At 37.2% G+C, this 26047-nt stretch overlaps 1 long non-coding RNA gene across 2 annotated transcripts in view; it reads left to right on the forward strand.

The window, feature by feature from the left end:
* LOC112659034 (uncharacterized) overlaps positions 1–26047 on the forward strand; it is a 138512-nt gene that overhangs the window by 5309 nt on the left and 107156 nt on the right. For both annotated transcript variants that reach the window (XR_003136123.3, XR_003136125.3), the window contains one exon: positions 5439–5536. This is a non-coding gene — a long non-coding RNA (uncharacterized LOC112659034). The remainder of the gene's footprint in view (positions 1–5438; positions 5537–26047) is intronic.

Below are 26047 nucleotides of genomic sequence, written 5' to 3' on the forward strand. Positions count from 1 at the left end.
TGGCAAACAGTTCTATTGCTTTTAGATTTTCCTTCTTAGAGAAATTGGGTACATTTCTTCTGTAGCTATATTCTTGTACTTACTGAGCACCAAATGAAAATATTTACAGCCTGGGGGGAAACTAAGTGCTTTCTCTTGTGTTTTCTCTATTTTTTTCTGAACCTGCAAGACCAAAACTAGAAGCTGTCTGCCAGCTGGTATTGTGGTCCTGCTGTGAATAGAATGAGGTCTCCTTAGACTAGAGTTTGTCAGGGGAACTTGAGCATGTCATGACTCAAAGAACCAAGCTCCTTATGACTTATCTGGAGTAACTACTTCAGGTAGATATTTTGGATTTCCGAGTAAGAGGCTTATTTACAGAGTATGTCTTCTTTGATGTTAGCCTCAGATATTGCTCAATTAAAGCTCATCAGCTTTTGAAATGTCATATTTTAAGTATAGTTTCTGATCACTTTTTTTCCATACCTTCACTCTTTTTAAAAATCAAGTGTCATCTAACTGAATTAACAGGTGCAAATCCAAAATATACAGTGAATCATGGCAAATACAAACATGTAATTCACATCAATATGGAGGTTTCCCCCTTTCCTTAGTTTCTCCCTAGAGGTGTCCTAATTTTGAACTCTTTAAAAGAGAGTTATAAACTATGTACAGCTTTTTATTAGAGCAAAAGAGTGCTTAGCATTATATTTTTGAGAATATAGTTATTCTGTGTATCAGCAGCTGAGTAATTTTCTATTTGCTCAACATACAATAATTTGTATTCTTGCTGGTGAACATTTGGCTTATTTCTAATTTGTAGCTTTTAAAAGAAAGTGACTATCAAGACTCTTATTCCAGTTTATATGGGGTCAAGTGTTTTTATTTATCTCAGGTAAATACATATCAGTGAAATTAAAGGATTACTGATAAGATGCATATTTAACTTTAAAAGAGACTGACCATTTTCCAAAGTAGATATACTACTTTCTATTTCTGCCAGCAAAGTATAAGAGTTTCTACGTTCTATACATTTGTCAACGTATACAAGATTTTGTCTTAGCAATTCTGCTGTGTGTAAAGTGGTATCTCGTTGTGATTTTAATTTGCAGTTAATTGATGACTAATGATCTTGAGCCCTTTTCATGAGCTTATTTGTTATTTGTAATATTTCTTTGTAAAGAGTATATTCAAGACTTGTCACCAAATTTTGTTGAGTTAGTTGAACTGTATTTATATTATCAAGTTGTTAAAGTTCTCTGTATAACCTGGATAGAAGTCCATTTTCAGAAATAAACATACTGAGAGAATATTTTCTCTCAGTATGTAGCTTGCCTATTCATTGAATTTAATGATGTCTTTGATGAACAGAAATACGGAAACCAGAAGATAATGGAAGACATTTTTAAGTCCTTAAATAAAAGAACTATCAGTACAGAATTCTGTGTCCAACAAAAACACTCCAGGAAGGAAGGCAAAAGATAGATACTCTCAGATGAAGAGATATTAAGAGAAGTGTTGTCAACAGACTACTCTGTAAGAAGCAGTAAAGTAAGTTCTTCAAGCTCAAGGAAAAAGATAAAAGGGGAAACTTGGATTTTTACAAACATATAAAAAACAGGAATAGTAAATATAGAAGTGAAAAGGAGAAAAGATAGTTTTTACTCTTAAATATTTTAAAATACATATAATAATTTAAAGTAAATACTATCATATTGTCTTGTGGAATTTTCAACATATGTCAGCATACTAGACAGGACAAGTAGAGCAAAACTTTTACTGGTGAGAGGGATAAAGGAAACTATGGATGCCAAAGTTATACATTATATATGAAATGATATAATATTAACTCTGAATAGACTGTGAGAGGTTAGATAGCAGAATATTCTTTCTTCTCATACATATGAAATATTCTGCATGCACACATAAACACAGATGAAAGAAACTCAAGACCTAAATAAATGGAAAAACATACCCATATTCGTAGGTAGGATGTTTTAGTGATGTCAATACTACCAAAATGATCTACAGATTAAGGCAGTCCCTATAAAAATTCCAATAGCCATTTTTACAGAAATATAAAAACTGATTTAAAAATTTATATTAAAAAAAGGAAAAAATTCATGTGAAATTACAAGAGATTCCAAATAGCCAGAACAATTTGAAAAAAGAATAAAGCAGGACTCATACTTCTAGGTTTCAAGACTTAACACAAAGCAACAGCAATCAAACATGGTACTGACACAAGGACAGACATATAAATCAATGGAATATAACTGAGAGTCCAGAAGAAACCAGTACACATACAGCCAATCAATTTTCAACAACGATTCCATGACAATTCAATAGTAAGCATTTTCATTATGATTAATGTGGTTTTTAAAACCATTTTTAGAATTATCCATATTTTCTAATTCTGCTCATGTCATTATTGCCAGTTTGTGAGTTACATGGCTTTGTGTATTCATGCACATTGACACATTTATTATCATAAAGTTGTTTGTTATATTCCCTTGTTAATCTTTTAATAACTGGAAGATCTAAATGTCATCCCCTCATTTATTACTGATATGGTTAATTTGCATTTTCTTTCTGTTTCATCTGTCTGGCTAAAGGTTTATCAACCTTATTAGTCTAGTTAAATAATCAACTTTAACTTTTCATCATCTATGTTCTGTCAGTTTTCTATTTTATCAGCTTTGCGATCATCCTTAAGTTTTCCTTTCTTCTGTTGATTCTTTCAATTTTCCTACTTTTTATTATATTTTTAAGATGCACACATCAACCATTAATTTCATATCACTTTTCCTCTAGTAATAATTCCTGATTTAACTTAAAGCCACACATTTTGATAATGTTTTTATTTTCATTTGTTATTTTATCTGCACTTTGAAGGAAATACTATATTTCCTTTTTCATAGAGAATGAAATCCAGAACAAGAGGGTTAAAGGACTAGCCCAAGATCACTTAGGAAGGAATTCATAGACCCCACAGTTAAATCCAGGTCTTTCCATTATGTTGGAGTGACCTCTCCACTGTGCAGAACCATTTCTTATCTCTATCTGAGCCTACCATTTTGACATTGACTTTCATCTACTTCTAGTCATCGTTAAAAGGACATACACAGGCAGTGCTGTCAAGGTATCTGTACTATCTCTTCTGTTTGAATTTGAAACTATAGATGTTTCTCTAGAGAGAAATCAGAGAGAGGGATGTGGCTTTTCTTGAATTGTCCTCATTGAGATGCAGAATTTGTTCCATAGAATTCAGAAAGTAAGAATAGAGACAACACAACTGGTAAAATCACATCAGGTAACACTAACATCCTCAATCAGAAGCAGAAAAAGGCAAAGGAGATACTTTTGATCATACCACATGCACAGAAATAAGAAAATGATAAAGCCGTGTCAAAAATCTGTTTTGTATGTCCCTTATCCTACATGTACTTTTTTAAAAATTGAATTTATTAATATCCTTCTGGCTCTGTAAGAAGAATTGACTTGACCGCAAATTTTAGCTTTAAAACACTACTGTAGTGGTTTTTCCAAGGTTTTATTTTTTTTATTTTTTTATTTTTTGTTTTTAGAAATACGTATTGAAATCTTTAGAGATTTTAAAACCTTTGAGTAATGTAACTTTAAACTATCGGTTAGAAAAGGCCATGTAGTACTTCCCTTAATTTAAAAATGTGGAAATTTTTCCCATGAGAGGAGAAGGAATTTATCCAAAGTAGTGATCTACACAGGGTTCCTGATCTCAAGCAGTATTTGTGTGTTTCTCTCTCCCTCTGTCCTCTTCTCCCTCTGGGTGTGTATGTGTGTGTGCCTGTGTGTGTATTTGGTGAGAATATGGGTGCTTCTTATTTTCATTCTTTCAATTATACTATTTCCTAATTTTTGACAATGAAAATAATTTTGTATTAGTAAATAAAGCTTGTTTTTGTTTTTTGTTTTTAAAAACCTTAGTCAGTGGAGTCAACAGCAGCAAACGGCCAGGGGATGGTCAGAGGGGAAAGTTTGTCACTGCCCACATTGAGCTGGACTGAAACTCTGGGAAATGAGTTGAGGGGACTCTGAAGATCAGCTCTGCTTCCCTTAGCCTGGACTCCAGGGGAGGCCTACCCTAAATCTTCATTCAGAAGCCAGGTTACCCAGGAATCCTCTATCATGTTCAAACAAAAACAGTTTGAAATCTGAGTCTTACCTCAGTCACACTGCTTCTGGTGGGCTCTGATAACACAATCATGTGTTTCGAAGGTAACTCTCCCCTGTGGGTTAAGTCATCAAGTAGAAGCTATTTACACAGTCATCTGCACATCCTTCTACCTCACTGAAGCCTGACCCCAAATAGTGTTCTCCTTCTCTTATCCTTACAGTGGACTGCTTGCTAAGAAAGGGTTGACTTTTTATTGTTTCCTTTAACCTAGAGCCAACAAGAAGCTTTCTTGTGTATGTTGCTAAAGGTACATGAAACAAGCACTTAATTTTCTTTATTTGAGATATTTTGAAAATTTACTTGGAGAGAGAGAAAACAATGAGATAGTGCCAACCTTGAAATAAGCAGATTAATTAATAGTTATTAAATTATTTCAAGCCACTTCAGTTTGGCACATACACAACTGAGGGCCTTTAGTGTATAACCATTGCTATGTTATATGGAAAACAGGAAAACAATAATAGAATAATAGATTTTTATCCCCCAAAATTCCGAACCCAACCATCCACCTGCATTCCATTTCTCTGGAACTATGTGCTTACAGAGACATCATGTACAGGTTTCCAGCTGTTAGGATCAGCACACTGTTTGTGGAATGATGAGCAAATGTAATCATATTGCTGAGAAAGAGATGGAGCCACATAATTATGATTGCTTAGAGAATAAAGTAACCAACTACATTTCACCCAGAGCTGCTCAGAGCCTGTTTGTTTCAACTTTAAGTGCTAGACATACAGCTCTTAATAATTTATGTCCTAACATTTTGCACCTGAGAGACCTAAAACATATTTAAACGTGGATTTACTCAGCTATGAATCCTTACACATGAAATTACACCCACGCACCTTGCTAAATGAAGACAATATATAGCATATTGGAAATACAAGGAAGGGGCAATTTTAAAGTAAAAATACATATATGTAAAATACATAATTTTGTTTATAAATAACATATATTAATAAATAATTTAAAATGAGCAAAACAATATCACTATTATGGACAACTGATACACTTTGGGAACTATCTTGCTAAATATTTCTCAAAAAATATATTTTGTAGGTTGCAGGTCATACATAAAAATTTATATGCATAATACACAGCTATGATATTTAAAGAAAAATATTTTATATAAGTGCATATAAACACATTTTAGATCTATGAGAATTATGCCCACTGATTTTCTACTGTGAGTGATGCTGTAATCACTCATCATTGATGGAATTTCTTTCTTCCTCACTTCCAGAAAGGGTGTATGTGAGAACCATTTGAAATCCCTTGAAGAGCCTTCCTGAGGAGGATAACATGTGTGGAAATCATTGAGGGAACACTTCCCCAAAAGTGGTGAGTAATGTCTCTAATAAAGGACCATTAATACAAATCTATAGGATTTTCTTTTGAGAATTTGCAGAAGAGCTGTTCGTTGCCAAAGGGAGATTCCCTGTGAGAAAAGAGTACCGTCCCAGGTTTTCACGGGACTGCTCTGTGCAGGACCCCACAAGAGAGACGAGCACCATCTCTCAGACTGCATGCCACTGATTTTTAGTCACTCTACCAAGAGGTGGTGGACTGCGGTGACCTCCGCAGAGGAGTGGAAGCCAAGCCCACCTGTCACTTCCCCATACACCCTGACATCTGGGTCACATGTGCTCCCAATTTTCTTGGATAATTTAGAGAGACTCAAGACGCTTTTAAAGGAGATTATGAATTTTCTGCAGTTAAGGTGTGTGGCAACTTCAGCTGTGAATTGGGTAAAACAAAGGAGATGTGACTGTATTTGTTGCCCAGGTTAGTGCAGTGCCATCATCTACTGGATAGAGATGGGAGGAATTACAGAGCTTGCACTGTAAACACAGGTTGCAATGGAGGTATTGCTGGGGCTGCCCTTCTGTTCAGCTCCACCATACTGCCTGTGCGTGGTGCTCGTGGCCCACAGCGGCACTGATGAATGTACAGAACTCACTATATCCATGATTTTGCAACTGGTTATTAGAGAAATGTTAGTGCATGAGGAAACATTTTATTATATTTAAAGGCAACAGAGTGCTATCACCATAATTTACATAATCAATTCTTTATTGATATGTATTTCAATCTACTGTTTCCCTATTCCAATCATGTTGTAATAAATATCCTTTTACATATATTCTTGTGCATTTTCCACTTACTTCAGATAAGTAACTTGAAAAGGAGATTGATGGATAAAAGGCAATTCACATTTGAAATTGATACATATTTCCCCTCCCTGGCTTCCAGCGTTCAGTAACTTACGTTCCAATGAGAAAGACAGATTAAGCTGATTTGTCATTTGCTTTCTTTATTAATATTATGGCTAAGTGTCCCATGTCTCCTCATTCAGGCCATTTGTCTTTGTGTGTCCCTATGCATATGAATTGTGAAGGAGGGAGTCTGATGGCTGTTGCACACAGTGGCAAATTGTTCACCGGCAGTTTTACCTCCTGGGCACCTAGCTAGACACCACATTTCCCATCTTGCTTTGCAGTTAATTTTGGTCCTAGGATTGAGTTCTGGACAGTGGAAGCAGAGGAAATGCTTATCATTTTGAGGCCTGGCCCATAAAAATCTCCCATAAGAATCACTAAGTTCTTTCTTTTTTCTGGTCTACCTGCTAAGTACAGTTACATGGGGCCCTGAATGATTGCATAAAGTTTAACCTGCCTCCATCATCAGTCCTTTGCATTCCACCAACCTGCTTCAGACAATGAAAACCTAATTTTTGTTGTATGAAACCATTGGTTTGGGAATTGTTTGTTTTGTTTGCTTGCTTGTTACAGCAGTTAGCCTGTTGTGACTATTCTAGTTGCTGCTTCCCCAGAGTAAACGTTTTGATGCCTTCTTAGATGTTGCAAGTAGCCACAGTCTAATGTGCTTTCTTTTTAACAAGCAATTTATAATTAGGATGGATCAAAGCACATGAAGTAGCCTATGTATTTTGTCTGAAACATGAGCCTGATTTCAATGCCAGGTGAGTGAGAAGCTCAGAACCACATAAGAACACTAGTTGAAAATAGTGTGTATCCTGTCCATGGCAAGAGGTGGAGGTTTGTCCACAGAAATGTAGACAGGGTATTTGGTATTAGTGGCATCTTGCTGATGACTTCCACAGGCTGCCCAGTCACAGCCGGGGTCTCCCTGGAGCCAAATTAGTCAGGATAAGTGGTGGGGGTTTGTGGAATCGCATGTGCTGGAAGTCTAGAATCCAGTTCCCATACTATATTTGCCTCTGTCCTGCTGTAATCTCGGGAAAGTAAGTCTCCTCAGGACATGAATGTCCTCCTGTATAAAATGAGCCAGTTGAAATAGACCTGAGGTTGCTAACAGTATAATCCTGTTTACTAACTCTAACTGATCACAATTTCATGAATCTCCATGAAAAGAAGTCTGAGGAAAAGAATTCTGAGGCTATATCGCTATGAAGATGGAGATGGGGATGTAGACTCAGTAGAAAAGTGCCAGAGCGGGGAAATGAAGGTGGCCTGTGTGTTGTTTTCTGTCATCTGTATTTACTGAGGCTTTGAAACCTAAAAAGAATACTCAGTGTTCATTTCTTTGTTTCAATTTTATTTCATTGTTTCTGGTCCAGGGGGAAATAGCAGAAGGCTACAAGTTAATATTGACAGTAAGACTAGAGCTTTTAAGTTCAACAAACCGAGTTCAAATCCTTGCTCTGCAACTATCCTTGTTGGTGAGATTCGAGGTAAATGATTTCCTCTCCCTGTGCCTCACTTACCTCACCTGTAAATGTCAAAAATGATATCTACCTCATAGGTTCTTATGGCAATGGAAAGAAATACAGTATATATGAGTTCTACATAAACCCTACCACATGGTAGGGGCCATAATTCCTGTGGTTATCAGGGGGACTGAGAATGCTAGGTATGTTGGCATAAGGAGACGGGTGAGATCTCGAGGATATTCCCCATAACCGTGGCTTGTGGATGGAGAATTGAGAAACTTCTCTTCTGGCCTTCACAGTAGGACCTCAACTTTCAGACCCTGATGCTTCATTACACAGTCTCATACAGAATTTGTGTATTCAGATCCAACTAAAAGATAAATTGCAAAACATTCTAGTCATTTTCTACCCTGTACTTTACTATAAAAGTTTTTCAAAATTTATAGGCTTCCAACGACTACCCTAACACATGGCTATAGCCATTCAGCTGCCTTTGAAGGAGATCAAGAGGTCTCTTGGTAAAAGACAGTACCCTAAAAGTTTATAATGGAGGTCTATACAACCTCAATTTTTGTTCCATCCCTAAATAAAGTCTAATAAAGGAACATCTGCTATCACTTTGGTACCTCTAGGGAAAACACACACACATAGACACATACACACACAGACTTACGCACCAGAAACATGCCTTACCCTACAATTAAAAATTCAGTATCTTCTTTCATCTCTCAGCATGTTTATTTTTTCTTGGTAGGTTGGTTGGTTCTTTGGGGTTTTTTTAGAGGGCAGAATTAAATCAACTTTTAGTGGCCCGTGGAAGGAAAAAGTTTACTGCTTTGCATGTTATATTTTGCTGAAGCAATCAGTTCTCACAGCCAGGACATAAGAATTCCTAGTCTGTAATGCACACAGCTGCCAGGTGTCGACCTTGTAGTGTGTGCTAGGTAATCAAGTAAGTGATATGGCACAACAGCCTTATGAGAAAGGTACTGTTATCATCTTATCTTATCAAAAAAGAAAATGAGGCTTAGAGAAATTAAATTACTACTTAATAGCACATAGCCAGGAAGGAGCAAGGCCTGTCTGTCCCTATAGTCTGAGTATTTGACTATATATTCCTCTCTCACCTTTTATATTTTTACTGCTGAATCCACATAAAATAAACATCAAGAATAAGGGCTTCTACTGAATGTTTATTATGTGCTGTGCAATACTCTATATCATTTACCCCATAATTCCTTTTACTTCTACAACCCAATGAATTATTCATTTTCCCATTTTATAGATGAAGCTACTGAGACATGGAGAAATAAAATAACTTGTCCAAAATTATATAGATGAGTTAGTAATATACCCAAGACCAGCACCAAGGCAGTGGAACCCCAAAGCCTGTGCATTTAACCACACAGTGTACCACCTGGAGTAGAAATGTGTGGAGACTCCTTTGTTCCTCCTGTTTGAACCTACTTAATATACACACTGCCGTATTTTTCCATTGCCAGAGAATATATAGTATTTCAACCCATTCTGTGTTTCAGTCTTATTAATTAAAAAAAATAGGAGTTTTTTTTCTTCTCTCAGCAGATACACTATGGAGATACATATTATTTTTTAAGTATATTCCAAACACACAAAGACAGCAATTATTATTTATTTATCTCAGGAGAAATCTGGAACTCCCAAGCCTGATAACCTTCCAGGTACCCCTCAGGTGTGGATTTTTTTTAAAGTTTTTTTTTTTTTAATTTTTATTTACTTACGATAGTCACAGAGAGAGAGAGAGAGAGAGAGAGAGAGAGGCAGAGACACAGGCAGGGAGAAGCAGGCTCCATGCTCCATGCACCAGGAACCCGATGTGGGATTCGATCCCGGGTCTCCAGGATCGCGCCCTGAGCCAAAGGCAGGCGCTACACCGCTGTGCCACCCAGGGATCCCATCAGGTGTGGATTTTTAAAGACAAAACATTTTGCTATTTTTGACTGACTCTCCATTCCTAGGGTTCTTGCTTTTCACTCCCAGTTGCCCTTGCTGTCAGCATTAGCCAACTTCATTGCTTTTGTAGACTCCCGATTCACTGTAATACACAGGCTCATTTCTCCTTGTTTTATTCAGAGCAAAGTATACACTCCCTAATCTTTCTTTCATCTCTGTTTCCACTTGGTTTTCACATCATCTACTGATTTTCTGACTCCATAGTCTGTTTTTCATGAGGTAGTACACATTTGGAAATGATCAGAGACTACTAAATGCTCATAGGAGAACCATGCCTATCTTCCACTGTCATTTGAGATTCTCCTGGATTTATATGCTTAAACTCCCACTGCCCCACACTATGAGTCATCTTGCTTAAGTTCTCCCAACAGCTTTCTCTTTACCTATCACAGAAATAACTAAAAGCATTTTCTTTAAATGGAAGGATAATTGAAGAATCAGAATGTTTTTGTCCCAGTGTTAATAGTCTTAAAATTCAATGGTGGGAATGATGAATATGGAATCAGAACTACTTAATTCTATTGTGATTGTCTAGTCATAAGATTTGCACCCCCTCTCCTCAAATTGGAGATAGGAACACCTGTTTCCGAGGGTTTTTTGACAATTACCTTCAGTTATGCATGAAAAAGGATTGTGGAGCTATGAAGGACTCTACAAATGGAACCCCCTCTGGGCAAGCCCAACACTATTCAGTGGGGACAGGGATCAGTGAGCACCACAGTCACCAGGCTGCAGCACGATGAATAGCACAAACCCACAGATGAATGCCATCACTGGGTAAACAACATTTACTGAGCATTTGTTATGTAAGCTACTTCACTAGGTACTAAAAGGACAGAGTTGAATAGGATGCAGTAAATCCATCAGAGCATGCTTATTGAGACCTGTTACCTGCTGGTCATGGTAATAGGTCACAACTGTGAAAAGCTATGTAGTATAGACTACTGGAAGAGAAGCAAACAGGAAATTTAAATATAATGAAGTAGGGAAAAAATAGAGTGTTCTAGGGCAACACATTGAAAGAATAGTTGATTCAGACTATTGGTATTAGGGGAGGGCTTCACAAAGAAGGTACTTTGCACAGTTATACTCAAAGATAGTTGTATTCGTCTCCTAGAGTTGTTACAAATCCCACAAACTGGGTACTATAAAACAAGAGAAATATAATCTAACATTTCAGGAGGCTGGAAATCAGAATCAAAGTGTTCACAGTATATGTTTCTTCTGGAGTCTCTGTTAGACCAGCTGCCCCATGCCTCTCTCCCGGCTTGTGGTTGTTATAGGTAATCCTCGGTGTTCTTTAACTTGTAAATGCATCACTCCAGTCTCTGCCTCCATCTTCACATTGCCTTCTTCTCTGTGTCTCTGTGTGTCCTTGTCTGTCTCTTACAGGGACATTCTCTTTGGATTTCTTGTCCATCCTAATCCGATATAATATCACTTCAATCTTTATCTGGATTTACCTCTGCAAAGACTCTCTTTACAAATAAGGCCTTATTTTGAGCTTCCAGGTGGACATGAATTTTGGAAGGATATTATTCAACCCTCTACAAAGGAGTAGAAACTATTTTAGAGACTAAGTAACAGAAGGGCATTCCAGGCAAAGAGCACAAAATATGTAAAGTTCTAAAATGAAAAAAAAAAAAAGTATGGCTCGCTGAAGGATTTTTTTAATGTCATTGTGGCTAAAGGAAAGAGGGCTAATGGGCAGTTGAAAGAAAAGATGGACAGAAAGGTAGGGTCTGTAAATTAAGCAGAACAATTAGGACTTTCTTCCTAAGAGTAATGAGAGATGATGTATGTGTCAAGGAAAGGATTGACATGATGCACACAATGTCCCAAAGAAATCATCCTGGTCCTGAGCAGACAATAAAATGAAGAAATGAGAAGACAAGAGTCTCTCAAGAAGATAGTAGCTTAAGTCAGAGGAGTCGCCATAGAGAGGAAAATAGAGGATGTATTTGGGAATAAGAGATTTCATTAACTAGGACTTATAGGACTTTTCAATTAAATAAAAATTACAACTATGTGAGGTAATAGATGCTAACTAAACCAGCAATTATTTTGTAATATATACATATATCAAATCATTATGTTGTATGCTTTAATACATTCTTGTTTGTCGATTATATCTCAGTAAAACTAGGGGGAAAATAAGAAAAAGAAAAAAAGACTGGCAGGAGTTAACAGGAAGACGCAGAAGTACAGATTTTTATATGCCTTAATTTTTTAGGGATTGTTTCTTTCATATCCTAACATCTGGCTAAATTTCCGATTGATGGTGGTGATTGTCCTAAGAGATGCAAGTGTTTATTTTTAAAAGTGAGAATATTGGCGCATTTTCCCTAGATTTCCCTGTGTTAATTAGGGTTCATTTGCTTCTAAACAACAGTAATTGAATATTAACTAATGTAAAAAAGCACAAATAAATGAGAGAATTATTTACCCACATCCTGAGGAGTGGGCTACAGGCTAGGCTAGATCTCATGATTCAAACACAATATTTGCAATCTTTTTCTCTCTTTCTACCCTTCAATTCTATTTTTTTCTTATATAAGAAAAGGTTTATTCTTATATAAGTTCTTCCTCTGATGGTGGAACAAAGGCTGTAGTAGCTCTAGTTCATATCAGCTTAATACTCACAGTCTCCTGGAACAGAGTATCTCCTCCACTAACCTTGCACATTGCCTTGGAAGAAGTCTAATTGTTCTTGTTTCTGTTTCTGCACTGGAATACATGAAATGTTCTGTAGACCTAATAATGTGCCAAAGTTTAGGAATGAATAAGCCCATTTGAGCCTCATAGACCAACCAGGTTACTGTAGAATGGGTTAGAGTTTCCCCAAATGGAGGATTACGAAGCACACAAAAATAAGAACAAAAGTAACGATATTCAGTACACATACTGCAATGGTTCTAAGCAAAGTAATTATCTTAAGTTAATATTCTGAATTCATAATTTACTCCATTGGCTTGTTATTGCCTAATTCATCTAACCATCTATCTATCAATCCATCCATTCACTACATGTTTACAAAGTACCCACCATTGAAAAGAAACTGTGGAGTTCAAAGTTGAATAACATATGATTTTTGTCCTTACATAGCTTATGATCAAAAAAAAGAAGGCAAAAACTGCAAATACATGTTTGGGTAGGAATTAAGTGAGACGCAGAGACACTAATTTATTAATATAGATCAATTCATTTTTTGTTCAGTGGATGAATGAGTCAAGGAATGAACCCGACCTGCTTCATTAAAATACTTGTTTTCAAAAAAGGGAGTGGGGAGATAGATGCTTCATAACTTCTAAGCAAGTCAGAATGAAATAATGATATAAAAAATGAACTACTACATATTAAATACGAAGACAATATTCCATTTGGGAATTCAAGAGCAATGCCTTGGAAAAAAGTTGCATTTCACTGGGAACTAAAGAATGAAAAAAGTTTCAATACCTAGAAGGTTGTTCCGAGCTGGGGAAACATTAGAGATAAAAGGTAAAGAGGTGTGAAATTGCCTGAATAGGTCAAGAAAATAATGAGTGACTTTTATGGCCAAAATATAGGATACCTAGAAGATAAGAGAAATGGATATAATCAGAGAGATTTAGAGACAAATTATGGAGGATCTTGGAATCCAGACCAAGTAATGTTTTTTTTTTTTAAGGCTATTTTTTTAAATTTTTATTTATTTATGATAGTCACAGAGAGAGAGAGAGAGAGAGAGAGGCAGAGACACAGGCAGAGGGAGAAGCAGGCTCCATGCAGGGAGCCCGATGTGGGATTCGATCCCGGGTCTCCAGGATCGCGCCCCGGGCCAAAGGCAGGCGCCAAACCGCTGCGCCACCAGGGATCCCGAGACCAAATAATGTTAAACTATTTTCCATAGTTACGCTGGAGCCACTGCAATTTGGTGGGCAAGAAATTGAATAATCTGTGAAATCATCTGCGTTTGAAAGTTAATTCAAAGAAGAATAACTGGTACACATAAGTGCCATGGTCCCCACAGTCATCCCAACTCTTGTGACCTTTCCATTTCTGGGAATCTGGGGAGAAATTGGGCATTTTAAAGTATTTAAGAACTATTTTCTCTGAAGAAAAGAGACTTTCACTTTCTGAGCACTTCAGGAGTAAAAATTATTTCTTTAAAACTGTCACCAAGAAGCCAAGCCTCTGTGATCACATGGCCTACTTTGCTTCAATTTATTCAAGTCTTGAAGTTGCAACAAGGTCAAGGAACACAGAATCATAAACACCTTCATGTTTATACCTAATGCCACTGGGGGAAATCTCCAGACCCTTTTAGCACTCTCAGAGCTTCTGTGAGACATTAAATAAAACTGGATTTTAGCACTCAGTTTGGAACTATGTTTGTTCCATTTCCACCTCTGTTAAACATGTCCTTATTCCTTCTTTCTTTGTCTAAAGAGAGAAATACTGAAGAATCTGTGTTTTAAGATATAGCGAAGGTATCTTGAAAAAAAAAATTGCACTTTGAAAGAAAGGAAAGTGCGAAAACACTTATCTTCAGATTTTATTTTTTTTCCTGGTTGAGACAAGTGTCCAAAGGCATCAGCATACAGTTGTGAATTGACATAGACATACGTGATGCAGGAGAGAGTCATTAGAGCCGTAAACTCTTGGAGAGTGGCATTTCTCCATCTGCAGTGGTGACAACATGAGTCATAGAACCACACCACCTCTTCCCTGAAGACACAGACAGCCCCCACGTGAGATGTGATCCTGTTGCTGGCAAGTGGGATGTGAGTGATAAGCCCTTTGAATGTAAGGCATCATTTCTCACTTTGGAAGGTCTTGCCCACACAGCCTCCCCTCCCCGGCCAATCCCACACATTCTCACCATCACCATAAAGAGAAATTGACAGAGTGTTAAAACAAGAGAAAACTTTGTAGACCACCACTTTCTTTTTTTCATGGAGAAAATAAGATCACCGTGAGATGTATTTTTGCTGGCCACTACTCATAATAAAGCTACCAGTGCTGAACAGTATAATCTCTTGCATGTGAATAGACTTTATAGTTTATGAACATCTTCAGGCCTAGTCTTACCTCTAATTCTCACAGCAGGTGAATGAGGTGGTATTTACAACCCTCATTTTATAGATGAGGAAACCAGGGCTCAGAGAAGTTTAAATTATTCATCTAGCACCAAGAAGCTATCAAGAGCTGAGTTAAGACCGGAAGTGGGAAATTCTCAGGATTGAGCCACAATTCTTTACCTCTCTATTTTATTGTCCCTGGCATGATTTCCACCAAATGACCCCTTCACTGTGTTTCTTATTGTGAAAGATTCCAAGGGAGAATTTAAAAAGATTTCCCTGAGCTCCTAGGAAGTCAGAAACAGTAAGTTTCCAGTAAAGGCAAGACTCTGTACAGGCGTAAACATGATACAGCTTAGAGCTCTTTCTATCACAGAAGAGTTATAATACAACTGGGGGCACCGGACAAGCCCACATTAAGTAAACTGAGGGCAATTCAAAGTGAGTCACAATTACATGCTGAGTGTTTATAGCAACATTTAATACAGGAGCTTAGAGAGACATGTGATGAGTGAAGGTTGAAAATTCTGGAAAGGCCATAGGTAAGCCTTATAGAAAGAAAGTTGGAACTTCAGTGGCACATGAATCCAGCTCTACCTTTGAGTAAGCCATATAAATCTTTTGAACATCCATTTCCCCATCTGTAAAATGTGGTAACTCCTACATCTTAGGGTTGTGACGAGAACCAAATAGGATGAAATATCCCCCATTCTTAGCATAAAACTTGGCACGGAAATATTTATGTAAGGTTTTAAAAAAGATGTGGAACTTAGACCAGCCCAGCCGGATGGCTAAGATGTGAAGGGCTGCTCCACTAGCTGTGTGTGCTGATTAGCAGAGAACACAGCCACACATCTCTGTGCTTGCTCTGGGACCCTGCATGTCCACAAGTTTGTTTGGGCTGACTTTGGCAGTCTTGGAGGACACTGACAGTGAGGTGTGAAAAGCTCTGGGCTGATGGTCACACCAAGAGCGTCAATATTTGTAAATGGGTGCTTTTAGAGCTTAAGAAGAGCATAACTGAAGTCTGGGTTTGTAACAAAAATCAGTGGAATACTCTGAGGCCAAACATTAATACTTCTGAGGCAGTGATGACTAAAACGCAAGGTAATCTGGCCGCTCCTAGACTGCCAAAATTATTCTGGGAGATGTGAACAAGTCTCTAGGGAAGAATCTTCCTTTTCCTGCAAGGGATCACTTAGAGAGTCCTCTTGGTCATACCGCTTGCCATTCAAATATCTATTTGATATTTGTTAATTTGTCATGAATAGAAATAATGTAATACAAACCCTGCAGACTGTGGTGGTGAGTGGTTTATTAACTTCAGTGAATGCCTTATTGAGGGTGAGTACAGCTCTGAAAGCCATTGGCAGAAGTATGGGAAGGGGGCTGGAGGGTTGTCTACATCTGCTAAGGCTGCTGTAACAAGTACCATAGATTGGGTGACTTAAAAACAGCTATTTTCTCACATTCTGGAGGCTCGAAGTCCAACACCTAGGTGTATACAGGGTTGGTTCTTTTTTGAGATGCCTCCCCACAGCTTGCTTGTACAGGGCGCTCTTCGTATTTACATGGTGTTCTCCCTCTGTGTGTGTTTCATCTTCTTAGAAGGACACCAGTCGTGTTGGATTAGAGCCCACCCTTACCACCTCATTGAACTTAACCACCTCTTGCCATATATCCAAATCCAGTTACATTCTAAGGCCCTGGGTGTCAGGACTTCAGCACGTGAATTTTGAAAGCACATAATTCAGCCGGCAACAAGGAAGCTTGAAAAAGCATTGCAGATTCCCTTAGCAGGCCAAGAAGCAAACATCAGGTCGATGCTTGGAGAAGAGACAAAATGGCAGAAATAGAAGAAGGCTTCCATCAGTATAACCACGGTCTGGGCCCATCGAGAACAAGAGCCAAGAAGGAGCTCCCTGTCACAGAGGAAAGGTGGGGAGTTCAGCGAGCCGTGACAGCCAGTTCTCATCACACTGTCTTTGTCTGAATTGATATGACTTCATAATATCTTTACGTTTTAAGGAAAGGTTATTATTCGTTCCTACTTGTTTTTAGCCTCTTGTTAGCACTGTCTTGGGAATGAAGGAAGGGCCTATGTCACCGTTTTAAAGGCAAGACTAAAGGAAGAGAGTTTAAGGGACCCAGGAAGGTAGAGATAGAATATCCAAAAGTGAAGGGAGGCACTAGAAGCAATAGTCCAGGGCAAGAATTCAGAAAACCAACCAGGACATGGAAGCACTCCCTGGAAATACTCAGAAATACCGGAGGGATTGGATTTCTCCTCCTCCTCCTCCTCCTCCTCCTCCTCCTCCTCCTCCTCCTCCTTCTTCTTCTTCTTCTTCTTCTTCTTCTTCTTCTTCTTCTTCTTCTTTTTTCAGTATAGTTGACACACAATGTAATATTAGTGTCAGGTGTACAATATAATGTTTTGACAAGTTTTAACACTATGCTGTGCTCACAAGTGTAGCTATCATCTGTCACCAATGATGTGACAGTAACTGACTAGGTTCTCTCTGTTGTGCCTTTCAACCCCAGAGCTTAGGAGCTTATTCATCCTCTAACTGAAGCCTGTGTCTCCCTCTTCCCTTCATCCAGTTTGCCCATCCCCCATCTCCTTCCTCTCTAGCAACCATCAGTTATTTCCTCTGTATTTATAAGTCTATTTCTGTTTTTTGTTTGTTTATTCACTTGTTTTATTTTTTTAGGTTCTATATATACGTGAAACTATATGATCTTTCTAGGTCTTTCTCTGTTTATTTCACTTAACATACTATCCTCTAGGTCCATATACATTGTCAAAAATGGCAAGATCTCATCCTTTTTTACAGCTGAGTAAAACTCCATTTTATAGTAATGTAGGATAGAGTTGACTTATCTTACTTCGTATGAGATTTACCTTCCGTATAAAAGATCTTAAGGGAGAAAGCATGATTTCTTTACAAGTACACAAAAGAGGGTAGTGGGTTTTTTTAATGTAGAAATTGACACATCAGTTAAATAGCTTTTTGTTGTTACTTTTAAACCATGAGTTTTACACAGTGTTTCCAGCTTCTAAAAATAGTTTTCTTTAAGCCAATATTTTAAAAAGATACTCATATGGTAGCACCAGCAGAGCTAGGAATGGAGGAAAAATGTGTGTGAGGAAAGTCAGAAGGAACTGCAGTGAGCCCAGGGTAGACAGGTCTGAAAGGTTTGACAATAAGGATATGGGAGCAAAACCAAAATCTAAGGAGGTGACTTGTTTCCTGAAAACCTCCATCTCTGCCCATTTCATTAGGATGAAATTCAGTCTCCCCACCACAGCTGCAATCTGCTTGATCTAGTTTTACCCATCTTTGCAGCCTTACCACGTACCACTCTTTGCTTCTTCAAACTGAACCGTTATGCTGGCATTCATTTTCCCCTTCCAATGTGCCAGTATCATTTTTGCCCTAGGTCTTCTGTCTAGGGGTGCACTCCAGCTTTCATTCTCTTCCTTCAGATCTTTGCACATCTTCCCTTTCTTGTCATTCAATTCTCATCTGAAGGGCTGCCCTCACTGGTAAGGTTTCTCTGATTACTCCAAGGAAGCCACACTCCCTCCCCTACTACCATTGTACATCATTTCTCATTACTTATTTCTTATTTATCTATTATTCATATATTTTGTGTTTATGTCCATTTGTATAGAAGATTGTTGAGGGGAAGTATCTTGTTTTCTTGTCCTTTGCTGTGTTCCCACCAGAGGAAATATATGTTGAATGAATGAATGAATGAATGTCATCTCATCACTTCTCAGGGATGTGGCATCCGCACATGCATAAACCCTTCCATGTAAACTGGAAAGACAGACATTGCAACATTCATCTTTGACCAAATATTTAATCTCTTCCTTAATAAGCTTTTTACCAGAATTATTTTCCCTCTTCCCTCTAAAAACAAAACTTTAAAATAATTTACAAATCATAGAATTACTGGGCTTGAAAGAACAACTAAAGAGTATAGTCCAGTTGTCTACTTGATACTTAATATCCACTGCATTACTCCCACTAAGAGGTTTTCTTTTGTCTACGTGAATATTTCCATGACCCCTCTACCATTCTAGCTACTGATTTCAAATATATACTCTCTCATTGTCCATCAATGGTGTGCCTCATGGAACTGCCAGGTGTATATCTCACTCCCAAGGAGTAAAAATGTGGGAAATAAATGATTGCTGGGAAAGGTGAGTCAAAAAGACTAAAAAAATAAAAGAAATAACTATCTGACTTTGAAAGCTTTGAGAACCAACCATATTCCATTAGACTTCAGGGCCTTTTTCTAGAATCAATATACATTGAACCTTATTGCATAACAGTATATGCCATAAAGATTAACCAATAGATCTCAGGCCCAAAAACAAATTTAAGAAACTGTTCAGTGAAGGAAAAATTATGCCTGTCTTAAAAGATGGGCCTATATTTCTTGTGATCACAGAAGGGGGTGATTTCTGAGAGCAGAAGCACAGCCAGGTCCATCAAAAATACCAGTTGCAGGGACACATTTATTTTGAACAAGAGTATTCTGTTGACATCTCCCCAGGAGAAGGTACGAGAAACTGACATTAGCTTTAGATCTAAGGTGAGGCTGCAGCATGAAATCATATGGACACTCCTGTGTTCTCTTCCCCAAAGAGTTTCATTTTATATAAATTGCAGGAAACCTGACACACATATTAAAATTTACTATGGTTGAGTGAGAGAGAGAGAGAAAAAAAGACAAATGTTGCTTCCAGTAATAACATCCATTATCACCTGATACATGTTTTGTTCTCTTGGGGGCATTTCCTGACATAGATTTTCACACCAACCCAAATGTTGCATTTTCAATGGAAATTCAGCATATATATTCTACTACAGAGAAGGTCTGGCTAAAATAAAAGAAAACTCTACTCTGGGTTCCTTTTCTCTTTCTTCCTTGGTGTTTTCCTAACCACTATCAGCTCTGTGAAGTTATCAACAATAACATTTTTGGAGTGCCTACTTAGAGCTAGAGCCTTGCAACCTGATGCCCCTTAAGTATCTCAGTGCCCCACACACAGTGGTTCTAAATGCTTGCAGGAGTGAAAGCCTGGAACCTGCTACTTTTCCCTGCATGGTCATTTCTTACTTTGTCCTAATATGCTACGTGCAGATGCTAAAAATAAGAACTGGAAGAATGACATGCTTATCCATTACTGAAAAACACATAAACTGCCATATCTAACTGGAAAAATCATCAGGAGCCTAAAAATGCCCAAGACTGTTTATCCAATAAGATAACATCTGGAGCCCTCTTCTGAGAAAATATGTGGAGACTGAAATTGTAAGAATGAAGAGAAATGTAATAAGCAACCTAAATACCATCAGGAGATGAATGATAAAATAATTATTTATTGTGTAGCCTCTTAATTGAGTCATTGCTGTGCGCCCCATAAGAAATATGTTTTCAAAACCCAGTCCTGTGAGGCTCAAGCTTAAATGAAAAAGAACCCAGCCATAGTTATTTTATATTTTTAAATTACATATGTAAATATATACACATATAACAAAGCTGAAATCATAGTGGCACATGGTAGGCACATAATAAATTAATTGTTGAAAAAATGAATTTACAACAAAAGCTTAATTGTGCATATGTTTGGGAGATTGATTTTGAGGTAGTTATATTTCTTCTTTATACTTCTCTATATTTTCCAATTTGTTTATAATGAGGACTTAATTCTTAAAATCAGAAAGCCTCTGCAAAATGAGTAGGGAAAGTATTATATCGTATAAGCAAAGTATCATGGAGAAATTGAAATCACTTGCTCAAGTTTATAACAATAATAAAAAATCTAGCTTAGGGCTGCGATGTGAATATCTTTTGTCCTGGGCCAACACATTTTCCATTCAACGAAGCAGATCTTTCTCTAAATTACTCCCTAAAGACCAACGCTGCTAGGCTCTCCCTTACCACTGTTGAATGAGAGAAAACCCAGTTGCATGCAGGTACAGTTTCTAATGAGTGTCTTCTTAGCCTTTCAGAGACCATGATCTCAGTCCTGGACACAAGTAAAAACCTCAGCTCATGTACCTAAGTAGTTTTCTGCTACTTAGAACTCTGAGCAGAAGTGTGACACTGAAAGACCAAAAGTCAGGCCATGTGAAGTATTTCCTGCAGTGTAGCTCACCCATTTCTTGAAGCTCCATGGGGCATTATATTTTAATGGTTGTGAACACTATTTGACTTGAATCTTGGTGCAGAGACCAATCAAAAATACAATTTTTAAATAAGTACTAATGACTATGTCAGTTTCAAGATCATCATCTGCCAGTCGGTATGTTCAGTATGTTAGTGCCTCATATAATCCTTTAAAAATCTTTCTTTTTTAAATAATATCTATATATTTTTTATTGAAATTCGATTTGCCAACATACAGTATAACACCCAGTGCTCTGAGAAAAGTGGTATGACTATCCCCATTTTACAGATGAGGAAATGGGCTTGAGAAGCTCATTCAAGCTTCATTTTATTTTACTTTTTAAGACTTTATTTACTTATTCATGAGAGACACAGCGAGAGAGGCAGAGACATAGAGGTAGAAGCAGGTTCCCTGCAGGGAGCCAGATGTGGGACTCAATCCGGGAACCCTAGAATCACAACCTGAGCCAAAGGCAGACACTCAACCACTGAGTCACCCAGGTGTCCCCAAGCTTCACTTTAAAGGCCGCCTTCTTGGACAAGGTTTCTCTGATTATCTAAGGAAGCCATGCTCTCTCCTTTGTCATCATATGATCATGTGATTTTTGGGGGGGGGTGTTTGATGTGATGAATTATATTCATTGACTTTTAAATGTTGAACTAGCATTGCATGCCTGGGATAAATCTCACTTAGTTGTGGTATATGACTATTATTGCACACTGTTGTATTTAATTTGCTATCATTTGTTGAGAATTTTTTTTTATCTGTGTTCATGAGAGAGATTGGTCCGTAGTTTTCTTTTCTTGTCTATGTCTGGTTTTGGTTTGATCGTAATGGTGGCCTCATAGAAGGAATTAGAAAACATACAATGACTTTACTTACATTAAAAAATAACAGAATGAGGAAATGACTGACATGCATATTTAGGATGGAAGAGATACTGTGATAAGGAAAAGACACATGGTTATTTCAAAGCCACTGGTCTTAACCCGGGTGACAGGAGCAGAAGTTTTTGTTTAATTGATATTCTTTTTTTTAAAGATTTTATTTGTTTGTTTGTTTGTTTGTTTGTTTAGAGAGCATGTGAGTGGCAGGGGGTACAGAAGGGGAGAAAGAGGGAGAATCTCAAGCAGACTCCATGCTGAGCTTGGAGCTCTATACAGGACTCAATCTCATGACCCTGAGATCATTACCTGAGCCAAAACCAAGAATCAGATGCTTAAACGACTGAACCATCTTGGTACCCATCATTGATATTCTTAACACCTGTAAAAATATGTCCCTATATATGCTATTGTATTTGTAAAGTATAGGATAAAAGGAACCAAAGAGGGGAGGGAGCAAGAGAGAGAGGGGGGAAGAAGGAAGAAAGGAAGGCAGATAGTATAGCCAAAAAAAAAAAAAAAAAAAAAAAAAACCGAGAGAGAGAAAAAAGAGAGAGAAAGACTGAACTTGAGATTCAGGTCACAATTGTGCCACTAACTAGTTATTAGGTCTTAGACAGTTTACTTAAAATTTCAGAGCTTATGTTGCCTCACCCATAAGATTAATATAATATTTATGGCATTGTTAGAGAATTAAATAAAATGTTTTGAAGTCCTTGGCAGATAGTAAGTGCTCAATAAATAATAGTTATACTTGAAAAGTGATATAGAATCTTGTATCTTTTCACTTACTGACATTTATGGGACATCATTTACCAGACACTGTACTATATACTAATATATCATATGACTATATACTAATCAAAATACATACAGTATTTGCCCTTGTGGAGTTTACAGTCTAGCAATAGAGATGTTAAACAACGAGAGATATATATGAAGAACTAAATTATGATAAATGATAAGATAGTAGCATAAAAGGAAAGGAGAGATTTTACCATGAAGGCACAATTTAGATTGAGAGAACCAAGAGATGTTATGTTTGAAGAAATGACATTAGAAAGAGTCCTGAAAAATTCTTTCCCATCTCTATGTGTTAAAGGAACTTATCTAGCTAGACCCCTTTTATGTGTAAGTCTCAGTTTAAATGACATTATGGTCTCTGCAAATTCAGTATCTATTCAGAATCTATATCTATCTATATCTATCTAATCTAATCTATATATATATCTATTCAGTATCTATATCAGAAAAATATATGTCTAATATTTCCACGTGAATATAAAAATCCCTATAAACACTAAAATTTTCAGATTTGTATGCCTCATTGAAGTCTTTTACACATAGATGATCAGTAACAATAATAATCTCTGCATCAGATACCAACATGTGGAAAAATATCCTGGGTTCCAGATTCCTACCAACATATTCCTCAAAGCATATAGATTTAAATTTTTTAAATTTTAACTCCAGTGTAACATTACAGTGTCTGTATTTCAGGTGTGCCATATAGTAATTCAACAATTCCATATATTACTCAGTGCTCATCATGACAAAGGTACTCTTAACCCCTTAATTCCTTTCACCCACCTCCCCTCTGGTAACCCTCTGTTCTCTATAGTTAGGAGTCTGGTTTTGATTTGTCTCATTTTTTTCTTTTTGTTCTCTTGTTTTGTTTCATATATATATATATATATATATATATATATATATATATATACCACATCTTCTTTATCCATTCATCTATTGATGAACACTTGGGTTGCTTCCATAATACACTATTGTGTATAATGCTACAGTAAACATAGGGATGCATATTTTTTTTCAAATTAGTGTTTTCATATTTTGGGGGTAAATACCCAGTACTGTTTAGTGAATGATATGGTAGTTCCATTTAAGATTTTTTGAGGAACCTCCCTACTGTCTTCCACAGTGGCTAAAAGATAAAAGAAGCCAGTCATGGAAATTTAGAAAAGCACATCCAGAAAATAGGAATTAAGATTTTAAAAATAAATAAATAATGAAAGTAGCAAAGACTTTCCTCCATAGATTGCTAATTATGATCCTTCAAGCTTTGCTTATATAATCCTGGCTAGAATTGCTTTTGCTTTTAGAACCAAATCCCTAGACTCTTGTGCTCTTGTCTGGCACAGACAAAGTAAGATTATTGCAGGCAAACCTCCTAAATTCTGAATACAGCATTTTCCTACCTACTACAGTCACAGGTCTATCAAGTAATGGGAAGGAAAGAAAAAGGAGATAGCTTGGATACTAAGTTCATTTAAAAGGAAAAGGTAAAGTCAGTGTTGAATCTTGAATTTAATCAGATGTAACACTGTTTTCTTTGAGCCATGGGGAAAAAGTCTCTAGATTTGGGTAATAGCATAAGTAGAGAAGGAAAAATGAAGCTGTTTATTTAGAACCTTTGACCACCTTACCACAATAACTGGCCACACTGATAAAGAACCTAAAGCAAAGGGAAGTACTATAAAATCTACTTAATAAAAATCTCACACTTGAAATATTGGATTGTATATCAGAAGACCAGGACCATGACTCTTGCTTCCCAAGAGACCTGTACTATTTTGAGAATGTAGCTTCACACTACTGTTCTTCCTTTTCCCATACTAACACAATGTAGTGCTTTATTATGGTATAGATAACAGAAAACAACAGAAAATATGGAAAGTATGATATTTGTAATGGGAAAAAGATTCAAAATTAGATAGAAGCCAGTAACATTTTGGTCCTTTGAGTTGCTTTCTGACCCTCACCAAAAGCAAAAACAAACAACAAACCAACAAAACACTTCTAGGTAAGTGAAAATGGCATGCGTATGGAGTCATTACTTACACACAGAGAGGCTTTGCCTATTAATTTTGATGTACTCTGAAAGTTTATAGCACTGAGTAAAAGCACTTCTGTATCTTTGTGGAGACATTAACATTAGCAGTCACTTTTGTCTCTACTGCTGAGGGTGAAATTGACTCTAGGAGAGCATCTCATGTAAATTCTAGATTCTACAATTCCTCAAATTCTACTATTTCCTTTAATTTCCCAATCATTATTGGCCCCCTTAGGAGGTACAACCCAAAATTCATTTGCTTCAAGGTAAGAGCCATGATTTGCTCCTCTAGCCACTAAATAGGCTTCAAGATCTCAATGAAGTAAAGGTGTGTGTGTGTGTGTGTGTGTGTGTGTGTGTGTACCTGAACCTTTACTTGGACCTAGTTTAGAAAGCACTACCCCCCATTTGCTTCAACGTGGATGGAACTGGAGGGTATTATGCTGAGTGAAGTAAGTCAGTCGGAGAAGGACAAACATTATATATTCTCATTCATTTGGGGAATATAAATAATAGTAAAAGGGAATATAAGGGAAGGGAGAAGAAATGTGTGGGAAATATCAGAAAGGGAGACAGAACGTAAAGACTCCTAACTCTGGGAAATGAACTAGGGGTGGTAGAAGGGGAGGAGGGCGGGGGGTGGGAGTGAATGGGTGACGGGCACTGGGGGTTATTCTGTATGTCAGTAAATTGAACACCAATAAAAAATAAGTTAAAAAAAAAAAGAAAGCAGAACTTCTAAATTTCCATAGAAAAATAGCCAAGCTTTTTTTGTCAAGGCCCACACACACATTCAACTTTCAACTTTGTCATTATGGGCAAAGGAAGACACTTGAGAGCTAATGTTATAACAATAATGACTTTCAACCACCATCACCACCCCCCATCTTCAATCTACTATGAAGAATTTTCATCATCATTAATAGTCAGAACAGAAAATAATTGGCATGTCTTGAAGCTCATCCACAAAGCCAGAGATGCTTTAACTGGGACTTGTAATTTAAATATATGAAAAATATACAGTGGCTCTGTGCTGTAGGAAGGAATTCCTGAGATTTAATCGGCGTTCAGTGAGTACCGCCAGTTCATAGAAGGCAATATATGTTATATGGTAAAACATACAACTTCTTGTATTCTGTGATCACTAATGCCTTTCATTGAGCACCCTCCTTCTTCCCTATCCCACTTGT

The sequence above is a fragment of the Canis lupus genome, chromosome 2, assembly GCF_003254725.2.
Source record: "Canis lupus dingo isolate Sandy chromosome 2, ASM325472v2, whole genome shotgun sequence".
Lineage (NCBI taxonomy): Eukaryota > Metazoa > Chordata > Mammalia > Carnivora > Canidae > Canis > Canis lupus.